The following is a 23,752-nucleotide window of genomic DNA, read 5'->3' as shown; positions in this document are numbered from 1 at the left end:
TACTTGGCTCAAACATTCACACTACTCTGCACAGACTTTTAAAAGGTCACTGAGGGACTGCCTTGGTGGTCCAGTGGTTTGGACTTTGTGCTTCCAATGTGGGGGTGCAGGTTGGGTTCAATCACTGATTAGGAACTAAGATCCCACATGCTACATGGTGCAGTCAAAAATTTAAAAATAAAACAGAATCACACAGCTTAAAAGGTCACTGAAAGAATAAATCATTTAAGAAAACTATTAGTAACCACATTAAAGATACAGGAAGTTGACTTTATTTCTAATTTCTATAACCAATCCCAAGAAAATATGAAACAATGCCCAAGGTTAAAGGACTGAGACCATAACCTCTGAACTAATTCAAAGGACCGGTAGTAGTCTGTTAAAAGATAGAGGCTTTGAAATAGAACAGGATAGTGTAACCCAAAAGTTCTCACCAGTAGTACCTTGAAGGATACTGGCTGTAGATACTTCCAAGTTAGAGAAAAGACCACAAGAGGAAAAGCTTCTAAGCAGGTGCTTAGAATGATTCTGCATACTTCTCTGAGAGAGAGAATCCTCCACCAAACCTCTGTCCTTCATCATCCACACAAAGTATCCTCTACCCCAAAGAACCTTGAGCACACATTTGGTGGTAATGGTGGGGTCTCTAAGAGGCCCTCTAGGGAATCCCAGAATCATCCATTGAGAGTTCCTTCTGGATAAGCTAAAAACTCACCAAAGAGAAATCCCCATCTTTTACAATAGTGGTCCCCAAACTTTCTGGCAGCAGGGACCGGTTTCATGGAAGACAGTTTTTCCACGGTGGGGGAAGGGGATAGTGCAGGAGGTAATGTGAGAGAGATGGGGAGCGGCAGATGAAGCTTCCACTCACCTGTTGCTCACCTCCTGCTTTTGCTTTTTGCTTCCACCTCCTGTTGCTTTTACTCCTGCTGTGTAGCCCAGTTCCCAGCAGGCAAGGACTGACACTGGTTAGGGAACAGGTCCAAGGTCTGGGGATTGGGGATCCCTGTTTTATAGGACACCAGCCCAGCTTAATCAATGTATACATCAACTTTCAAGGCCAGACAGCACTTTCAGATGACGTAATCCAGCTTTACCAAGGACCCTTCACCCCAAACACATTTTTATAGGGACTGAGTTGGAAGTGGATGGTTGTGGTGAAGAACACAAGCAGAAAGGTTAGTGGTAAGAAAAGGGAAAAGACAACTGTATCTGAACGTATGCTACTGACTTAAATAGTACAAATGACACTGCTACTGCTAAGTCACGTCAGTCATGTCAGACTCTGTGCGACCCCATAGACGGCAGCCCGCTAGGCTCCCGTCCCTGGGACTCTCCAGGCAAGAACACTGGAGTGGGTTGCCATTTCCTTCTCCAGTGCATGAAAGTGAAAAGTGAAAGTGAAGCCACTCAGTTGTGTCCGACTCTTCGCGACTCCGTGGACTGTAGCCTACCAGGCTCCACCATCCATGGGATTTCCCAGGCAAGAGTACTGGAGTGGACTACCAAGCTTTATTTAATGGAACACACACACACACACACTCACTACCTTTTTACTACAATATGTTTGAGGTTTATAATTAATCACTTGTTTAAAAAAAATATTTTTTTTAGAAAAATGAAAGAAAATACTATATAAACAATTAACATCGATTTGCATTACAAATGTTGCCTGTTATTTCAGTAGTCTAAATTATTTAAATCTTTACTGTAATATCCTCATGGGAGTTTTCAGATACTATCACTATCAAAATGCACTGTCAATGAATCCTCCCAGCCTGCATTCCTGCTTAGGAGTCATCTTGTCATAAAAACCAAAAGAAAAAGCTTTTCTTCTGAGCCATATGAAGACTTAAATTCAGTTAACTCTTTGTTTTCAATATATCTAGAGATGCCTTGGCCATGATGTCACAAAAGTTTTCATGCTTCTAAAATTTTAAATCTATAAAATGATCATTTTCTTTTCTCTTTTTGAGTGGTTTATTCTCAGTGTATTAAATTGTTCAGTCACTATGTGGTGTCTAACTCTTTGCAATCCCATAGACAGCCAGGCTTCCCTGTCTTTCACTATCTCCGAGAGATTGCTCAAACTCATGTCCATTGAGTTAGTGATGTCATGGTGCTCAACAGTGGCTAGCAAAACATGGTGTTCAATGGTGGCTAACAAACCAAAGAGAGCCCCTAAAAATAAAATCTTTTTAGTAAAGACCTGAGAAAGGTGACGGTGTTTGTTTCATTTTAGGATTATCATCCTCCCTTCAACATAGGGTACAAACTTTAAAACTCCCACAATTCCAAAGCTGAGTATTTTTCAGAGACCTCAAAATTTCTCTGAACTTGCCATTTTAAAAACAAAAATCCAAGATACTACTGGCATCAACTGTATCAATAATACACAATATTATTTAAAATATCTGTCAAATAAATAGTATATTCTACATACTTTTATTTCCTGCTTCCATCAATATTAATATTACTTTGGCACTATGTATCAATACTTATGGGAGAAGCACTCGTGAATTATCTCATTCAGTCCTCACACTATGGTATGAGATATGAATGATTATATTCATTTTACAGATAAGTTTCCTGAAACATCCACAACAATTTGGAAGGAGAAAAAAAGGTGCTTATAAGGTAAGATGAAGAAAGTATAACCAACAGAAATGCCAAGAAGTGAATCTCTTATTTCAATATTAATGTACATAGTGGCAAAAATGTGGCAAATAATGAAAATAAGCAGCAAAATATCTTTATATCTAAGTTGTGCATGTGTGCTCAGTTACATCTGACTCTTTGTGCCACCATGGACCTTAGCCTGCCAGGCTTCTCTGTCCACAGAATTTTCCAGGCAAGAATACTGGAGTGGGTTACCATTTCCTACTCTAGGGGATCTTCCTGACCCATGGATCAAACCCAAGTGTCCCATGTCTCCAGCATCGGCAGGCAGATTTTTCAAAAGAGAAGACTGCCAAAAGTGACAACTGAATTATTTGTCTTCCTGGTTTTGATGTAAGGATGAGTCACAAAAGTAAAATATCCTATATGTAAGATAAATGACACCCAGAGCAGCAAAACACATTTACTCTTCAATGAAGGTGGCTAAACAGCAGTAAGAGTTATTATGGAAGCTAGTTTTCAAACATTCCTAAGAGCTTTTCTTTCATTGTATACTTTAACCTCCTATGCAAATCCATAAGTACTGTACTTATTTGCATGGTTTTACAGCAAAAATTAAAACAAGATAAATAAAAATATTAGAAACTGTTTTCTCTTTAACTTGTTATATCAACAGACCATATTTAAGAGTTTACTAGCCATTTTCCCCAAAAGGTTTAGTTCAGTTGCTCAGTCATGTCCAACTCTTTGTGACCCCACAGACTGCAACACACCAGGCTTCCCTGTCCATTACCAACTCCCAGAGCTTACTCAAACTCATGTCCATTGAGTCAGTGATGCCATCCAACCATCTCATCCTCTGTTGTCCCCTTCTCCTCCTGCCTTCAATCTTTCCCAGCATCAGGATCTTTTCAAATGAGTCAGTTCTTCGCATCAGGTGGTCAAAATATTGGAGTTTCAGCTTCAGCATCAGTCCTTCCAATGAATATTCAGGACTGATCTCCTTTAGAATGGACTGGTTGGATCTCCTTGTTGTCCGAGGGACTCTCAAGAGTCTTCTCCAAAACCACAGTTCTAAAGCATCAATTCTTTGGTGCTCAGCTTTCTTTATAGTCCAACTTTCACATTCATACATGACTACTGGAAAAACCACAGCTTTGACTAGATGGACATTTGTTGGCAAAGTAATGTCTTATGCTTTTTAATATGCTGTCTAGGTTGGTCATAACTTTTCTTTCAAGGAGCAAGTGTCTTTTAATTTCTCAGAAGGTACTTCAACTTAAAACTGAATAAATGACACTGGATAACTGTTGATAACAAAGGCAATGGAAGAGAAGCAGCAGTGCAGGCAGATGCACTAGCCCTCAGAAAGCCACTTTTCCCCTAGTACCTTCTGCTCTTATGTAGTTGCAGAATAAATTAAGCACTCTAATTTTCCACCTTAATATCCCTGAAATGTTACACTGAAAGTAGAGTCTAAAAACAGAAACTATTTCATGTCCCTTCACTAAAATCTTGCTTACATTCACAGTATTGTGTACAGATAAACCCTGGACCTTCTGTTTTCTTTCTCAGCTGCTTGCTCAGGGGGCTCTTTTTAAATTCTCCATTAATACTGATGCTTTCAGCCAATAAATGTTCCAGAATCTTCCATCCTCAAACAAATCAGAGCGAAACAAAACAAACCCCTCCCTTCTGTGCCCTTTTAGCTCTCCTCCTCCTCCTCACCACCAAGCTGCTTGAAAGGGCCCTGTCTATTCACTATCTCTACTTCCTAACCTCCCACTCACTCCTCAACCCAGCACAATCTGGCTTCCACCCTATCACTCCACTGAAACTGCTCTTTCAAGAGTCACTTTATTTGAGTGCAAAAGACTATCAAGACAGTGCAGGCACAGGCCTATGTTTCTGACCACTGCATCCTCAGGGCCTGGCTCACACTACTTCAGTTTCCTTCTGGGGCACGTGGTCACTGACCTCTCTTTTGTTTTGAAAGCCCACAAAGTATGGTTTGGGGATTTGTTTCTCAGCATAAGGGGAGGTATCAGCCGGAGTATCACCAGAGTGTAATACTACTCTGGCTGTTGCTGTTTAGTTGCTGAGTCATGTCTGGCTCTGTGACCCCATGGACTATAACCCGTCAGGCTCCTCTGTCCATGGAATTCTCCCGGCAAGAATACTGGAGTGGGTTGCCACTTCCTTCTCCAGTGGATCTTCCCAACCCAGGGACTGAACCCAGGTCTCCTACTTGGCAGGCGGATTCTTTACTGCTGAGCCACCTGGGAAGTCTGATACCACTCAGGGCAGAAAGCTGCTGGGAGCAGAGAGCAGGAGCAAGGGAAATTAGCTGACTGAAACTACTCTGGGCAGTCAGCTAATTTCCTTTGCTTCTGTTCTCTGCTCCCAGCAACTTTCTTTAGTACTTCATGTAAATTTTCCACAGATTTTGCCATCAGCTGACAAGAATAACTGACACGTGTTGAAAGAAATTTCTCACTGTGAAGTTTTAAATTAGCATTCTGGTCAAGACTAGCAAGAGTTCAACCTCCAGAGACCAGGGTATTCTGGGAAAAACAAACAAATCCCAAAACTGTACTTTGTCGGCTTTTAAAACGAAAGACCCCCTTTTAGTCTGTAACTAAAATATGTACACCTTGTAAAGCTCTTGGCAGCTGCCCTTTCCCTAACAATGTTGTTACTCTCTATATCATGAATACCTATGAAAGCAACTCATCTTTTGGAGGAAAAAACATCTAGCAAAAGTTATAAAACTGCAACCAAATGCAGTTAAAATTCAATTATCTGAACTAAAGAAAGCAGTGTCCAAGATAATCTAAAACTCACAAATCTGGCCTTAAAATATGACCTATGGAACAGAAGATTTACCTCACAAATGATGTCTTTCCCGAGTACTATTAGTTTTAATTTGTTCCCTGACCACCCATCAATTGAGAAGAAGACCTAGAGACATGTGAGGTAACAGAAGGAAGCCAGACAATGAACCAGGCTTAGAAACAGCCATAAATTATCCAAAGACAATAACACATAATGGCTCTCTTGGGGTAGATTATCACAGAACAAAAGTTTTGTATATCTGAAAAAATCAAATGTAAACACATTCCAAAACAGTGCTCATGACTGTGTGTGTATACAGGTAACATAGGTAATAACCATAGGCGGATCTACCTGCACTGATATCTTTCATGGAAACTACAGAAGGAATTCCCATGACAAACAAATTTCTAGCTAGCCAACCTTTTAATGTTGTTATGGTTTAAAGTTTTACCTTCTTCTGAGAGGTAGAAAGACTAAAAAGGGTAAAAAGGAAAAACAAACAAACCCAGACAACATTTATTATTTGCAATGTACTATTATACTTTTGATTAGAAATGACTTGAGAATTAACCTATTGGATAAAGCCAAATTTTTCAAAAATCTCCCCTCTGTAATTTACAGAAGAAATGTATACAAATTTCACCAAACAGTATTTACTCTTATTCTCTGTGTACTTTTGATATTTTTAATGTTTTAAAATTTTTTCTTAAAATCTGGTCATGATCCCCTATAACTGATTTTACAAACCAGAAACAAGTCATAACCCAGAAAGCACTGACTCTCTCCTATGATCAGCTTTCTAATAACAACTCATTTTACAGTCTTGGGGCCATGGCTGCAAGTTTATATAAGAAGCGAAAAAAAAAAAAAATCAAAATATCTCTGTACACAATCTTAGCACAGAATTTGTGTTGTTTATGTCATTATGTCTCCAACTGCATCCATTAATTCTGTTCAAGTTTAATTCACCTCACAATAATATTATCATCTCCTTCCTTCTGATCCACTTCCTCTAAATCCAATTATTGCCTCCAACATATAAGAAGAGGAAAAAGAGCGTCTTTTAAAACAAAGAACTCCTTGATGTGGTACTTACAAGGACAAAATGCATTCCTAAATAATATTATTTGAATGAAACAAGTAATCTGATAAAGTGTTCCCTTTCTCTTTATAGAATTTTGCATAAAAGTAATAAATAAAAAATATTATTCATTTTTCAAGTTCATACTACCCTCAGTCTAGGAAGCAAGCCACTTTAAAGATAAAATTAAAGATACCATCAGTGGGGGTATATTTCAGTTCACATATTCCAGGCAAATCAGTAATATATCAGAAATTTTATAAGGCATATTCTTCTGATTAAGTAATTTTATCTCCAAGAGTGTATTCCACAGATGCAGTCATATAAGTATGCAAAGATATTTCCACAAAATGTTAATTCCTGCATTGTTTATTTTTATAGAAGCAACTGAAAACTTAAAGGGTAAATAGAAACTGTAGCCTTTTTTTTTTTAAGACAAAGCCAAATTGCTCATAGGGAAAGGTGTTTAAAACACATTTTTAAGTGAAAAAGCCTTACTGAAGAGGCATCCTCTCTTGATTCTCCTATCTATCATATCCTTTCTTTCTCCTCCTCTAGTGGATCTGCTTCTTCTGCTTGCCTCATAAATGTCCATGTTCCTCAGGCTTTGGCTTCCTTATATTCTTATCCCTGAGAGATCTCTTCCCCATTTTGTTTGATAGTATATGCCCACAATGCCCAAACCTCTATCTGTGGCTGCCCAATCTCTGTATACCCAACTACCTTTCTGAATCTCTCTACATGGATTTCCCACATAGATCTCATATTCTCCAATTTCCAAACTGAAGTTAACCTCTACTCAAAGAACAGAAACCACTTGTTCTTATACAATATTCTGAATTCTAAATCCAGAAATCTGAGTTATTGCTGTCTGTTCCCTCTGCCATCTTCCTCCATCTTCCTCCCTCAAATTAAATCAACCACAAACTAACTCCTTAACATTTCTTACTGTATTTAACATCACACAACCAGTATCGGATTTCAAGGCCTCATTATTTTCGGCCAAGATTCCTGTAGTCACTTGAAATTCCTTACCTTACCCAGTATGGCTAAGATACTCCTTCTTTCCTCCAGCCAGACAAAACTACCTTCTGGTTCCTCTACTGGCTCCACATTACGTCTAAGTTGTCCTATATGCCACTTCTACCAATTTACTATTCTTATAGTTACACAGAACTCATTTGCTAAGCTTCCAAAAGCCTATTCAGGCACAATGTTTTTCTGTGAAGTGGTATCAGCAATATTTATCAAGTTATTATGTGATAGGAACTGGGCAAGGTACTTATTCATACACTATCCAACTTAATTTCAACCATCCATTTTTAGAAGAAGGAATAGGCTCAGAGAGGTCAAGAAAATCTGCTCAAGGTCCTATAAAGAGTTATGTTCGGAAAACAGGGCTCTAACGTTAAAAAAAATCAGTGTTCTTTTCATTACGTCAGGTTGCTTGTCTGAAATAATTCTTTATATCTATTTCATTTAACAAAGTGAATCAAATTTATTTCCATTTTTTTTTCTCTAGTAGGCAATAAACCAATGCTTCTCAAGCTTAACTTTTAATAAAGTATCTTTTAACAGAATATGGCCTGAATATCTGCATTAAAAAAAAGTTTCAAAAGTAATTCTGATGGCAAGTGAAGGTTAAGAACCACTGTGTTAAGTTTCCAGAGAATATAAATATTACTGGAGTTTATTACTCTTGGGGATACCATAAACGTCTCTAAACTCCACTGTTGAACTCAGTAATATAGGTAAATCAATGAAATAGTACTTTTTCTTAAAAAACATTTTCCCTTACTTACAAATGATTTGATTACACAAATATTTCTTAAAGTTCTGTCAGTATACATACATGAGAAAATCACTATTAAATTTAACTCTCTTAAGATTTCAAAAACAAGAAGTTTAGGATAAATCTTCAACACTTTTCTTAAGAATTAAAATCAAAAATTTTCCTTTAACGATCAAACTTAAATTACTATACTAATCCTTGAAACAGTTATAATTATGTATATAATTTAAATCTTATAGAATTCTTGGAAAAAACCCCACATTTTTTAAAATTAATCACGATTTCACTTGCAGTTGAACACTAAGAAATAAATATGTGAATAGCAGTGACAGAAACTTTTCTTCACTTCCAGAAACCAAGGTCACTGGTAATCTGATTAAAATCTGTATTTTTTATTCAGGTGTAACACTTGCACTGTGCTTCAAGTAAACTTCTGAAATCTAATGGGACAGAAAGCTGTCATCTACTGGCTCATTATGATACAGAGGAATAAGTCCTAAATACGGAAAGAAGTAAGAAGACATGGTGATTTAAGTACAAGTAAAAAGTAATGAATAATCAAACATTCTGTTTTGGCTTCAGCTAAGAGAAAATTTGAATTTGGTACTATATATATATATGTATGTATATATGTATGTATCTTATATAGTTTTTTTTTAAGGAACAAAGGTGCTACTAAAAGTATCTAGTGTAAAAAGTTAGGGAGCTCCCTGGTGGCCTAGTGGTTAGGATTTCATGCATTCACTTCCACTGCCCAGGTTCCACCCTAGTCAGGGAACTGAGATTCTGCAAGCTGCGCAGCACAGCCAAAAAAAAAGAGAAAGAGTTAAATTATTTCTTAATAATAGGCTCATTATTGTTTAAAAATAGCTACTAAAAACAAAAGCCTTAAGAAAATTAATCATTGCTTCAGATTTTGAGTGCTGCTGTAGCAGAAGTGTTTATCTGCAAATACTCCATGTTAATGTTTCTGCATGCATACAATAAACAATCACTGATGCTGAAGCTCCAATACTTTGGCCACCTGATGCCAAAAGCTGGCTCTTTGGAAAAGACCCTGATGCCGGGAAAGATGGAGGGCAAGAGGAGAAAGGGGCAGCAGAGGATGAGATGGTTAGAGAAAATCATTGACTCAATAGACATGAGTTCAAGCAAACTCGGAAACAGTGAAGGACAGGGAAGCCTGGCATGCTACAGTCCCTGGGGTCTCAGAGAATTGGACACAACTTAGCAACTGAACAACAACATGTAACATGATAAACTGCAGCAAAACAAAAAATACTACAACACACAAGCAATGATCAAGAAGACAACAACAACAAAATGCCCACTTGGGAGGTTGGGTGAGGCAGAAATGTTATTCAATGCATCCATTTAAAAAACTGTGGTCGCACTAAGATCTAAGATCTTAATGTAGGATTAAAGATCTTACTCCTAGAAGTTTTGTTTTGAAAAGTATCGTTTAAAGAAAGCATTTAAAGAATAAGAACATATGACTCAGGATGACTTCTATTATCTAAACACAGACTTGTTAATAAAATTGAAGTAGCAAAGTAGGGTTTTTACATTTATTATTAAGTTTATTGTTAAGTATTTTACCTTTCTTTTTTTTTTCCCCCTTCTGCTCACTTATCTCTGAGATTGTGATGAACAGGGGAGCCTGGCTTGCTGCAGTCCACAGGGTTGCAAAGAGTCTTGGACACAACTTAGCAACAACAACAAAAAGGCAAAAGGCAAAGCACTCGCTCAGTCGTGTCTGACTCTTTGCGACCCCATGGACTGTAGCCTACCAGGCTCCTCCATCCATGGGATCCTCCAGGCAAGAGGACTGGAGTGGGTTGCCATTTCCTTCTCCAGGGGATCTTACCAACCCAGGGATCGAACTCGGGTCTCCCGCATTGCAGGCAGACGCTTTACCGTCTGAGCTCCCAGGGAAGCTCTGGCAGCTTCCTACCAGAAGCAACAACAACACATCTATCTTTTTTTCTAACTGCTGAGCGCTGTTTATAAAACCAAATCGTGTACCATCACATCATAAACAAATCGGGGTAGTTTGCCTTTTCCTTTCCAATTCTCACCTCTCTTGTTTTTCCTCATTGACTGTCATGGCTACTGCCTCCCATATGAGATCTAATAATAGTGGTGAGAGTCGGCATCTAATATTTCCCCTTAATTAAGACACTGGTTTTTGGTCTGAGGTAAATATGCTTGATCATATTACAGAATTTTCTAATAATTCTTAAAGTTGTTTTGTTTTAAAAAATCAGAAAATGGCTTTTTAAAAATATCTTTTCAGTACTTAGGGAGATAACTACACAATTTTTCCTCAGATCTACTAACGTAGCAAAAACACCAATACATATTCATAAATATTCTCAGCCTGTTTGCTATTAGGGAAGCCCAGTTTGTTTTCTATTGCAGGAAAAAGGTATGTTTCCAAATAATCAAATAAGAAAGGTGTTAGATTATCTATTCAAATAAACATAAGTCAAAAAGAAATATTTAACTTATTTGATATGGTATGGACCCAACAGAAACAGAAGATATTAAGAAGAGGTGACAAGAATACACAGAACTATACAGAAAAGATCTTCACGACCCAGATAATCACGATGCTATGATCACTCACCTAGAGCCAGACATCCTGGAGCATGAAGTCAAGTGGGCCTTAGAAAGCATCACTACGAACAAAGCTAGTGGAAGTGATAGAATTCCAGTTGAACTATTTCAAATCCTAAAAGACGATGCTGTGAAAGTGCTGCAGAAAATATGCCAGCACATCTGGAAAACTCAGCAGTGGCCACAGGACTGGAAAAGGTCAGTTTTCATTCCAATCCCAAAGAAAGGCAATGCCAAAGAATGCTCAAACTACCGCACAATTGCACTCATCTCACAGGCTAGCAAAGTAATGCTCAAAATTCTCCAAGCCAGGCTTCAGCAATATGTGAACCGTGAACTTCCAGATGTTCAAGCTGGTTTTAGGAAAGGCAGAGGAACCAGAGATCAAATTGCCAACATTCGTTGGATCATGGAAAAAGCAAGAGAGTTCCAGAAAAACATCTACTTCTGCTTTATGCCAAAGCCTTTGACCGTGAAGGCTTTGACTGTAAAGTCTTTGACTGTGAATCACAACAAACTGTGGAAAACTCTGAAAGAGATGGGAATACCAGACCACCTGATCTGCCTCTTGAGAAAACTGTATGTAGGTCAAGAAGCAAGAGTTAGAACTGGACATGGAACAACAGACTGGTTTCAAAAAGGGAAAGGAGTCCATCAAGGCTGTATATTGTCACAGTGCTTATTTAACTTATATGCAGAGTACATCATGAGAAAAGCTGGGCTGGATGAAGCACAAGCTGGAATCAAGATTGTCAGGAGAAGTATCAATAACCTCAGATATGCAGATGACAAACACCCTTATGGCAGAAAGTGAAGAGGAACTAAAAAGCCTCTTGATGAAAGTGAAAGAGAAGAGTAAAAAGCCGGCTTAAAGCTCAACATTCTAATAGTAGAAACAGTGTCAGACTTGATTTTTTTGGGCTCCAAAATCACTGCAGATGGTGACTGCAGCCATGAAATTAAAAGATGCTTGCTCCTTGGAAAAAAAGTTATGACCAACCTAGACAGCATATTAAAAAGCAGAGACATTACTTTGCCAACAAAGGTCCACCTAGTCAAGGCTATGGTTGTGAAAGTTGGACTATAAAGAAAGTTGTGTGCCGAAGACTTGATGCTTTTGAACTGTGGTGTTGGAGAAGACTCTTGAGAGTCCCTTGGACAGCAAGGAGATCCAACCAGTCCATCCTAAAGGAAATCAGTCCTGCATATTCATTGGAAGGACTGATGCTGAAGTTGAAACTCCAATAGTTTGGCCACCTCATGCGAACAGCTGACTCATTTGAAAAGACCCTGATGCTGGGAAAGTTTGAAGGCAGAGAAGGGGACAACAGAGGATGAGACGGTTGGATGGCATCACCGACTCAATGGACATGAGTCTGAGTAAACTCCAGGAGTTGGTGATGGACAGAGGCCTGGAGTGCTGCAGTCCATGGGGTTGCAAAGAGTTGGACACGACTGAGTGACTGAACTGAACTTATTTGATCCAACTTACTCCTTACTTTCACATTTATGAGTAGGCTATAAAACAAATATTTTCTTGTAAGTACTGAACATACTCAAATTAGTAGCAGAAGTTCCTCCAGGTTTCATCCACCGTCTATTCTTACTCAACTCTCCCTCAATCAATCTCATCCACCTAAGCCTTAATTAGTACATTCCAGGATTCCTGAGTTTCCCCTGCAGCCCAGCCCTCAAACCTGAACTCTAGTCCAGACAAATCACTTCTTCTCAGTCCTCTCCATTTGAGCTCCTCAAAGACCTGGAACTCAATAAGAAGAGAACCCAAGTTTTTCTTTCTCAAACTCGGTCCTCATTCACAGCTCCTTCACCCCAAGCAGATGGCCCCACCACCCACCCAGTTCTAAGTCAGAAAATCCAGAGTCTTTCTTGACAAAGCTCCCCTCCCTTTGCTATCTCTAAGGAACAGTTTTTATCTCATGAATCCCTCAATTATGGTATACCTGTGAATGAAGTTGCTCAGTTGTGTCCGACTCTTTGCAACCCCATAGACTGTAGCCTATCAGGTTCCACCATCCATGGGATTTTCCAGGCAAGAATACTGGAGTCGGTTATACCTCTTTCCAATTCCCCTGACTCCATTCTGATGTAAGCTGTCATTATCTAATTTCCCCCATTAGTACTTAATCATGCCCAACCCAAGTAATCTTTTATTTATTTATTTCTTTGATTTCCGCCCCCACCCCAGGCTGTGGTATGCAGGATTAGGGATGGCATCCCTGATTAGAGATGCTAAGAACTGACTCATTGGAAAAGACTCTGATGCTGGGAAAGATTGAGGGTAGGAGGAGAAGGGGACCACAGAGGATGAGATGGTTTGATGGCATCACCGATTCGATGAACACGAGTCTGAGCAAGCTCCAGGAGTTGGTGAAGGACAGGGAAGCCTGGTGTGCTGCAGTCCATGGGGCTGCAAAGAGTCGGACATGACTGAGCGAATGAACTGACTGAACTGATCAGGAATCAAACCCAGGTCCCCTGCAGTGGAAGCCTGGAGTCTTAACAACTGGACCTCCACGGAGGTCCCCCAGGTAACCTTTTAAAAAGTTAACCTGATCACATTAATCCCCTGCTTCCGATAAAGACTTTTAAAAGGTCTTTAATACAGTTTACGGAGAAGGCGATGGCACCCCACTCCAGTACTCTTGCCTGGAGAATCCTATGGACATAGGAGCCTGGTAGGCTGCAGTCCATGGGGTCGCTAAGAGTCGGACACGACTGAGCGACTTCACTTTCACTTTTCACTTTCATGCACTGGAGAAGAAAATGGCAACCCCCTCCAGTGTTCTTGCCTGGAGAATCCCAGGGACAGTGGAGCCTGGTGGGCTGCCATCCATGGGGTCACACAGAGTCGGACACGACTGAAGTGACTTAGCAGCAGTTAATACAGTTTAAGCCATTCCTAACAGAAGCAGAAGATATTAAGAAGAGGTGGCAAGAATACACAGAAGAACTGTACAAAAAAGATCTTCACGACCCAGATAATCACGATGGTGTGATCACTCACCTAGAGCCAGACATCCTGGAATGTGAAGTCAAGCGGGCCTTAGAAAGCATCACTACGAACAAAGCTAGTGGAGGTGATGCAATTCCAGTTGAGCTATTTCAAATCCTAAAAGATGATGCTCAATATACCAGCAAATTTGGAAAACTCAGCAGTGGCCACAGGACTGGAAAAGGTCAGTTTTCATTCCAATCCCAAAGAAAGGCAATGCCAAAGAATGCTCAAACTACCGCACAATTGCACTCATCTCACAGGCTAGCAAAGTAATGCTCAAAATTCTCCAAGCCAGGCTTCAGCAATATGTGAACTGTGAACTTCCAGATGTTCAAGCTGGTTTTAGGAAAGGCAGAGGAACCAGAGATCAAATTTGAAAATCCAACATCTGCTGGATCATCAAAAAAGCAAAAGAGTTCCAGAAAAATATCTATTTCTGCATTATTGACTATGCCAAAGCCTTTGACTGTGTGGATCACAATAAACTGTGGAGAATTCTGGAAGAGATGGGAATACCAGGCCACCTAACCTGCCTCTTGAGAAACCTATATGCAGGTCAGGAAGCAACAGTTAGAACTGGACATGGAACAACAGACTGGTTCCAAATAGGAAAAGGAGTACGTCAAGGCTGTATATTGTCACCCTGCTTATTTCACTTCCACGCAGAGTACATCATGAGAAATGCTGGGCTGGAAGAAGCACAAGCTGGAATCAAGATTGCCGGGAGAAATACCAATAACTTCAGATATGCAGATGACACCACCCTTATGGCAGAAAGTGAAGAGGAACTCAAAAGCCTCTTGATGAAAGCGAAAGAGGAGAGTGAAAAAGTTGGCTTAAAGCTCCACATTCAGAAAACAAAGATCATGGCATCTGGTCCCATCACTTCATGGGAAATAGATGGGGAAACAGTGAAAAAAGTGTCAGACTTGATTTTTTTGGGCTCCAAAATCACTGCAGATGGTGACTGCAGCCATAAAATTAAAAGACGCTTACTTCTTGGAAGCAAAGTTATGACCAACCTAGATAGCATATTCAAAAGCAGAGACATTACTTTGCCAACAAAGGTCTGTCTAGTCAAGGCTATGGTTTTTCCAGTGGTCATGTATGGATGTGAAAGTTGGACACGACTGAGCGACTGAACTGAACTGAACTGAACTGAAGCTATTCCAGGCTGAGATCTCTCCAGTCACAGAATCCCTCTCCCTTCCCCCGAGATTTTCAATGTTATAAACTATGCTTTCAAACAGTGGTGCTGGAAAGACTTGAGTGTCCTTTGAACAACAAGGAGATCCAACCAGTCCATCCTAAAGGGAATCAATCCTGAATATTCAGTGGAGGTCTGATGCTGAAGCTTCAATACTTTGGCTTACTCACTGGAAAAGATCCTGATGCTGGGAAAGATTGAGGGCAGAGGAGAAAGGGGTGACAGAGGATGAGATGGTTGGATGGCATCACCGACTAACTCAATGGACATGAGTTTGAGCAAACTCCTGGAGATAGTGAAGGACAGGGAAGCCTGGAGTGCTGCAGTCCACAGGGTCACTAAGAGTTGGATACGACTCAGCAACTGAACAACAATAACAAGGCCTTCTTTCAATTTTTGAAAGTCAGACAATAACATTCTTTTGTGCCAAGGGCTTTTGCATCTGCTGTCTATTGCACAAAACATGCCCACAAATGCTTAAATTCTTAAAAGAGTAACCAATTCCTCAAGTAAGTGTCCTGACACCCTCCCCCAACTCCTACTACACATATTTCTTTCAGAACATAAGAAGTGCAATAAGTTATAGTTTGTAAAAAGAAACATAATTTCAAAAATCACTGTGCAAACTGAGTATACTGGGGAAAACACATAGATAGGCTTAAATGTGGAAGGTAATTTTAAGAAACCTATTAAATACTTTCTAAAACAATGAAGTTACCTTGTATTTCCCTTCCATAGATAAAAATGTCATGCTCTAGAGCAGCACTATCCAACAGAAATACAATAAAGCCACATATACAATTTAAAATATTCCACAGTTGATTAAAAAAGAAACAGGTGAAATCTAATATATTTTAATTAACCCAAATATCCAAATATTATTTTAGCACATAATAATGTATGGATGTGAGAGCTGGACTGTGAAGAAAGCTGAGCGCAGAAGAATTGATGCTTTTGAAGTGTGGTGTTGGAGAAGACTCTTGAGAGTCCCTTGGACTGCAAGGAGATCCAACCAGTCCATTCTGAAGGAGATCAGCCCTGGGATTTCTTTGGAAGGACTGATGCTGAAGCTGAAACTCCAGTACTTTGGCCACCTCATGTGAAGAGTTGACGCACTGGAAAAGACCCTGATGCTGGGAGGGATTGGGGGCAGGAGGAGAAGGGGACGACAGAGGATGAGATGGCTGGATGGCATCACCGACTCGATGGACATGAGTTTGAGTGAACTCTGGGAGCTGTTGATGGACAGGGAGGCCTGGCGTGCTGTGCTTCATGGGGTCACAAGGAGTCAGACACAACTGAGTGACTGAACTGAACTGAATGTAAATCTATATTTCACGTTAGTTTTTGAAATCTGGTGTGCACTTTACACTTAATAAAACACATCTTTACTTTGGACTAACTTTATTTCAAGTGCCACATGTGGCTATTGGTTTCTCCTCTGCTCAACATAGTCCTAGAAGATAATATTCTATTTCTTATAACTAAAGTGAAAGCGAAAGTTGCTCAGTTGTATCTGACTCTTTGCGACCCCATGGGCTATAAAGTCCATGGAATTCTCCAGGCCAGAATACTGGAGTGGGTAGCTTTTCCCTTCTCCAGGGGATCTTCCCAACCCAGGGATCGAACTCAGGTCTCCTGCTTTGCATGCGGATTCTTTACCAGCTGAGCCACAAGTGAAGCCCAAGAAAACTGGAGTGGGTGCTGTGTGCTTAGTCGCTTAGTTTTAGTCGTGTCCGACTCTTGCCACCCCATAGACTGTAGCCTGCCAGGCTCCTCTATTCATTTTGCCTTCTCCAGGCAAAAATACTGGAGTGGGTAGCCTATCCCTTCTCCAGGTGATCTTCCTGACCTAGGAATCGAACCAGGGTCTCCCGCATTGCAGGTGGACTCTTTACCAACTGAGCTATCAGGGAAGCCCAAATAGCATGCTAACAGAATCAGAGTTATTTTTAAAAGAGCATGAAATTAAAGTTAACCTCTATCAACAAGGATATGCCTCACATTTAAATCCTTCAAAAAATTTTAAATTATGCAAACATTCTATGCTGCTGAAAAGCCTAAATTCAAAATAAAAATTCAGGTAAACAATTTTAAAACTGCATATTTATTGACCATTTGAGCAGACTGCGGGAAGAGCAGTGCTCTAAACCACTGCTGGTAGGAGTGACTTTATCACAACCTCTTGGAAAGCCATTGACTTTCCCTTTGATTTAACAACTCCACTTCTAAGACTTAGTCATATGGGAATAACCAGAGACAAAGATTTACCTACAAACTGTTCACTGAGATACAATATGACTCATACATACACATAGTGTGTGTGACACTCATATGTCCATAGGGAAAAAAATAAAACCAAGTGTAAAACACCGAAATGCTTACAGTTCTTTTTTTGTGGTGTGATGACTAGTAATTATTTTTACTATAATTCATTTAAATATATATAATGAGCGCTACTCTGTCCCAGGTGGATGCTGTTTTGGGCAAGTCAGCTATAAAGGAACATTTTTGGGTCAAAGGGGGGAGAATTTGAATATGGCCTTGAATATTAAATTTTTTGAAGTGGTACAGGAGTCTAACTGAATAAAACTAAACAACCTACAAAACAGTCTGTATGATAAGATTGCATTCTGGTAAGAAGTATACATATATATGTATGGAATAATAGGCAATAAACTGTTAACAGTGGGATTTCTGGGTAATGTGAATGTAAATTATTTTATTATTTTCTACAATGCTTTTATATGCTTCTATAATAAGACTTTAGAAAATTAAACTATATATACACCTTATTGAGCATCTACTACATACAATACCGCTAGGTTCTATAAGGGGTAGAATTGAGTAAATGGAGTCACAGGCTTAAAGAAACTTTAATTAGGAGGAGCATATAAGAAAACAGTACAAGTAATTAATGCAAGGCAGAATGTAAACATCAAATAAAGTAAAATGTGGTTATGAGTCTAAGAAAAAAGACCTCACTTGATTGGGAAGAGTAGTGGATGAAAATGAGGAAAAACTTCATCAAAGAGAATTTGAAATAAGGATTTTAACTGACAGAGGAAATGGCAGGCACAAAAGATAAAGCATGGAGCAACTGTCAGAGCAGGAAGTCACATTATAGACTTTGGCTGAAATGCAGGATATATGAAGGGAGCAGGAAGTGTACTGGGAAAGCAGGCTGTGAGGGCCTTGACTTCTCAGAAGGGATCAAGTACCTCTAAGATTTTTGAGTTTAGCAATGGGCAAATTTGCTGAGGTTCCAATTCAAGAAACTGTCCTACCACTTCTCGTCATCTTGGTTCCATCTTGCTACCATCTTGGTTCAAGCCACTACTATCATCTATTCATTTTTAATTTCTGCAATAGTATACAGGTGTACTACATATAGAGCCGACATCTGTATTCCTTATGAAATGATCATAATGATGATGTTTAGCTGTATCACTCAACAATTTCTAATGAAATCTTCTGGCTGCCACTCTGGTACTCCTATAATCTACTTTCTCTACAGCAGCCCGACACATCCTTTTAAAAGATAGATTGTCACGTCGCTACTCAAAACCCTGCAATAGCTTCCCATCTCACACAGCAGAAAACCAAAGTCATGAGAGTTTCCACAAAGCCCTAGATAGAGCACTGTCCTCTCACCCTCTAAATCACTGAGTCCCATACACAAACACAAACGTTCATGTGCACACACACATATACAAAAATGCCAAGACACTGAAGCTCTATGACGGCTACTATTTTTGTTTAAATTTGATAATTTCAGTGTTTCCAGCACTTAGAACAAGGCCTGACATATAGTGAGTGCTCATAGGTATTTGCTATATGAATGGAAGGAACAGAATACCATGATATCAGTAGATATTTAGTTGGAAAGGTTTGTGGCATGCTATAAATATTTATATAAATAGAACACGCACTGAATTTATTCTAATTACAACTTAATTTTCCTCTGGGAACTACTCACCAAAATAGTGCTTGTAAATTAAGTTCTAAGCATACAGACAACCTTTAATTTATTAGCAATTTATCTTCACAAGGTTTATTTAAGTTAGTTATTTGGAACAGGAGTGGTGGTGAATGAAAAATAACAGGATGGAGCCTTAAATTTCCTATTTTTCCTCTTTTTTCACTTTTCCCAAACTCCTTACTTCCCTGCGTCCCTCTTCTCCTCCATATAGTTTCAGATCTTTCCCTTTCCCAGGGAATAGGTCTAATCCAGACCCCTAAGCCCTACCCTAGGCTGAGGTCAGAAATAGAAACTGGAAGTGTGATACAGGGCTGTTGAGATGGCTGGCAGCTGGTAAAGGAGAGCCTATGCAAGAGAAGTAACTGCAGAGGAAGCTCAGGAGGCCAACAATTCTTCATTCAAATATTTTCAAACTAAAACTTTTTATATTTTAAAAGGAAATCAACACAAAATAACACTAACTCCTTCCTGTCCTCTTTTTAAATACACACTGTTGAAAGACAGAGTAATACTTTGTTTTTAAAGGAAAAACCTGAACTTTGTATTTTACTATGATTTCAAGGGTACAACCAAGTTTAGAAAAATACATAGGATGAAAGATCAAGTACACACCACCTGGCTGTGTTAAATCTTAATCTTTACCAAATCTGCCTCAGATTTAAAAGTTACCGTTGAAAAGCTATGGGCTCTTCCTAGATCCTTTATTCCTCTCCAGTTCTCCAGAGGTAACTTTTACTTTGATTTGGAGTTTATCATTGCAATGCAAGTTTTCATACTTCTGTCACATATTATTTGTTGTTGTCATTTAGTCATTAAAAGTCGTGTTTGACTTTTTGCAACCCTGTAGACTGCAGCATGTCAGGCTCCCCTGTCCTTCACCATCTCCCGGAGTTTCCTCAAATTCATGTCCATTGAGTTGGTGATGCTATATGATTCCTATAAAATATACTGTATTGGCATGCTTTAAAAACTATATAAATATGGGAGAATGGCATTGAAACATGTGAAATGTCATGTATGAAACGAGATGCCAGTCCAGGTTCAATGCACGATGCTGGATGCTTTTTGCAACCCCGTAGACTGCAGCATGTCAGGCTCCCCTGTCCTTCACCATCTCCCGGAGTTTCCTCAAATTCATGTCCATTGAGTTGGTGATGCTATATGATTCCTATAAAATATACTGTATTGGCATGCTTTAAAAACTATATAAATTTGGGAGAATGGCATTGAAACATGTGAAATGTCATGTATGAAACGAGATGCCAGTCCAGGTTCAATGCACGATGCTGGATGCTTGGGACTGGTGCACTGGGACGACCCAGAGGGATGGTATGGGGAGGGAGGAGGGAGGAGGGAGGAGGGTTCAGGATGGATTTTCTTTTAAAAATTTAAAATAAAAAAAATAAAAATAAAAATAAAACCAGCTTGAACATCAAAAAAAATAAAAATAAAAAAATAAAAACTATATAAATATGATAAATAGACCTATTAAATCCCGCCTCTGTCATCACTTGCTTGACCTCAGCCAGGTTACTTAACATCTCTGTGCCTAAGTTTCCTTTCTGAAAAGTGGGGATAATACCATCTCCTAGTTTACAGGGCTGTTGTATTAAGTGAGTTAAATGAATGTATATAAATCACTAAGAAAAGAATCTTGCTGGGAGTTCCCTGGCAAACCAGTAATTAAGACTCCCCACTTTCACTGCCAAGGGCATGGGTTCAATCCTTGGTGGGGGAACTAAGATCCAGCAAGCTGCAAGGGCTAAAAATAAATATCTTGCTCATAGGAAGTAATGTGTATTTGTTTAGTAACATCATATAAAGTTGAAAAGGAATCTGTGACTGTGTGTGTTATGTATATGTGTGCATATACACTGATTGAGAAAAGATTAATTATCAAAATGATATGTATATATAATCCATGCTGCTGCTGCTGCTGCTAAGTCACTTCAGTGGTGTCCGACTCTGTGCGACATCAGAGACGGCAGCCCACCAGGCTCCCCCGTCCCTGGGATTCTCCAGGCAAGAGTACTGGAGTGGGGTGCCATTGCCTTCTCTGATATAATCCATATAACACCATATATTTTCAAAATTGTGTAAAAACTAGAAATACTTATGAATTTCAGGCTGGGAATACTTAAGAATTTCAGGCTAGCCTACTTAAAGAGGAATTGAAAGTACTAAGCACAGAGAGAAAAGGGTATTTTTTAACTCACAAATTCTAGATAAAATTAAACAAGAATATAAACATTTGATTTAAATAATGTGATCGTTTAAAAATACCTAAAAATTTAATGTCCTCCTTTTATGAGTTTTTGGGGGTAGGTAGGGAGAGAAGGGGTAATCTCTCAATGAGACGCTAATCAAAGATTTATTAGACTGTTAAGGGAGGCACTTTAGAATTTCACACAAAATAAAACATTATTTGATAAATTTCACTATTTCTCTGAACCAGTTTTTCTCTAAGTAGGAAGAAATTAAATTTTAAAATGATCTATTTTAAAATAGGATTCACCTAGATTACAAGATTTTCATAGGCAACTGGATTCTGTAAAGTTTATCAATGCAATTGTGGATGTATTTTCTTTGAGTACAAGATTACTTTTATAATAGTCTCTAGGTCAAAAGATCAGAAAATATCAAAACTTAAATGTCCTACATACTATGTGAATTCTAGTGAATTTCTTTCAAGCACTTTAAAAAGATTTATCTATGTTTTTAATAGATATCTATAAAAAGATATCTATGCCTTGAAGATTAATATATCTAAAGATACATAAATGGAAGAATTCGATCTAATGAGCACTTAATAAAGGTTAACATTTACTGGTCTAGATGTTATACACAGGATCTGTTTTTTAATCCATGTGAGATATCTTCATGAACAAAATTTTGAAGACTACTATAAATTCTTTAAATATTTCTGCAAAGAATTAAAAATGACTACTACAAAGGCCAATACTGACGAAGTCGGCAAAGCACATAAAATGTAGAGTAACTGTGTAGATTCTGTCAACACAATAGCGTTCAAACAGCTGTTTCCCTTAGAGTTTTGGCATATACTCACGTCTAAAAGGTTAACGGAAAGCAATAGTTAAATGCAACCTCAATGATTAAACTATCTCCGCCTCCCATTCTACCAAAAAGACTAAAACGTAGCTGGTGAAAGGGAAGATTAAAGTTCAAGAGTGTTACTTCTCCTAAAGCGAGAACTTTGAAACGGAACTACCGATTTTGTTTCATTTGCCCCCCCAGTAAAATATTTCCAAGTCTGGGTTAGTCCTTCCCTTGGCCCCAACGGAAGATTCAGTGGGAAATCAACGTGAACTAACCAGCAAAAGTAAAACCTAAACATTCTCAGTACTTTCCCACTGGGGAAAGGATCCTATCACCATTTACCTTATACTATGTCCCCTGCCCAAGCAAGATGTTAGCACCTGCCAAACTGGGCGCTTCAAGAATAATGGTCCAACTTTTCGCACGCAGTCTGGGAAGGGGACTCAGGCGATTTCTTAGGCAGTGCAAGAAGGGAGTAGAAAAGGTCCTCTCAGGAAGGGATGAATGAGCTTTGGTGCCGTCTCCTCTGCCTGCTGGAGGATTCAAAAGCTGTTTGCTTCAGAGACCCTAGGAAGCAGCACAATCTGGTCGCCGCTGGCCTGGGGCCTGGGCGAAGCAGGCAGTGTTTACACCTGTCACGAGGGAGGGGGAGGGAGAAAGAGGAAGCCGGAGCAAAGCCCCAAACTTCTCAACAAGCTCCGGGAGGGAGCGGCCAGTGCGGAGCCGAGGGCAGGTGGAAGCGGAGGGGCAGGGGGAGCCAGCGGCGGCCAGGGACATGGGAAAAGCTCTCACTTCGTCGGCCGGTGCCCGGGAGGGCAAGGAGGGGCCGTGTGCCTCAGGCGCCGCGGCCGCCGGCGTCCCCACACCCGCTGTAGAAGAGGACAGAGCCGGGAGCCCGCAGGCCCGCAGAGCCGGCAATGTCCCCGCAGCCCCCGGCTCCGCAGCGGGCAGGTGTCCCCGGCCCAGGCGAGGATCCGGCGGGTGGGCCGGGCCAAGTCCCCTAACCTCTTTCCCCCGCGCGGCTGGGAAAGCTGGTGAAGCTTACCTGGTTCGTCCGGGGCGGCCGCGATGGGCATGGCTCAGGGGCCCGGGGAGGAACTGGCTCCCCGGGGAAGGACCGGCTATTCGGACGCGGCGCTGGTGAGAGCGGAAGGCAGGCTGTTCACAGCCCTGTCAGCGAAGCAGCGCCATGGACGCCCACCCGGAGTTTCAGTGCTGCCGCGAGACCCCCATCCCATTACCCTCCGCCCTCTTCCGCCGCCGCCGCCGCCGCCGCCGTCGCCGCCACCGCCTCCACCTCCTCCTCCGCGGAGACCCCCGCCCACTCCACACACTCTCCCATCATGCAGCGGGGGAACCGCTGCCGCTGAAACGTCACTTCCGGGCGCAGGTGGCTAGGTCGGGGCCCGGCGCTTGGTGGGTGCAGAAGGGGTGGGGGGGCGGCGGAGGACACACAGAGGGAATCAGTGTCACAGAATGCTTACCCCTGCGCAGGCGCCATCGTGCAGAGCGCCGGCAGCCATTTTGGGTGCGGGCAAGCTGCC

The 23,752-nt window shown here is 40.4% G+C and overlaps 1 protein-coding gene across 3 annotated transcripts in view; it reads right to left on the bottom strand.

The window, feature by feature from the left end:
• The window catches only part of AFTPH (aftiphilin), a 74,522-nt gene extending 50,984 nt beyond the window's left edge, over nt 1-23,538 (bottom strand). For all 3 annotated transcript variants that reach the window (XM_002691385.6, XM_002691386.6, XM_059891782.1), the window contains exon 1: nt 23,254-23,538. The gene's annotated coding sequence lies outside the window, so the exon portion shown is untranslated. The remainder of the gene's footprint in view (nt 1-23,253) is intronic.
• Between the last annotated feature and the right edge of the window lie 214 nt (nt 23,539-23,752).

The sequence above is a fragment of the Bos taurus genome, chromosome 11 (genome assembly GCF_002263795.3).
Source record: "Bos taurus isolate L1 Dominette 01449 registration number 42190680 breed Hereford chromosome 11, ARS-UCD2.0, whole genome shotgun sequence".
Lineage (NCBI taxonomy): Eukaryota > Metazoa > Chordata > Mammalia > Artiodactyla > Bovidae > Bos > Bos taurus.
The sequence above is the reverse complement of the archived record's forward strand: the minus strand, read 5'-3'. Positions and strand labels throughout refer to the sequence as shown.